Source organism: Aegilops tauschii, chromosome 6 (assembly GCF_002575655.3).
Source record: "Aegilops tauschii subsp. strangulata cultivar AL8/78 chromosome 6, Aet v6.0, whole genome shotgun sequence".
Lineage (NCBI taxonomy): Eukaryota > Viridiplantae > Streptophyta > Magnoliopsida > Poales > Poaceae > Aegilops > Aegilops tauschii.
In genome coordinates, this window is record NC_053040.3 from 199,232,055 (window position 1) to 199,232,378 (window position 324).

Here is a 324-nt window from a genome sequence, read left to right on the forward strand (position 1 = left end):
TGCAGCAGGGACGGCAGCGGCGTGCGGGGCGACGACGACGACGACTACACCAACTTCTACAGGCTCCTCGGCATGTAGAAGGCTCGGGGCGGCGAGCGACGTAGTTTTAGGGTTTAGATCATGTCCTTTAAATTATGTACAAATATGAATGAATTTCGTCCTAATTTCGCCCAAATTCTTCAAATTTTAGCCAAACTATATTTCAAAAAAGGGCGTCTGGGGCCAACTTGAGGTGGCGGGTAGGAACCCGACCGCCCCACGGCGAAAATAACGCCGGCTCGCATCCAAAAGGCACTATTTTACTTCCTGGGGCGTTGAACGAGT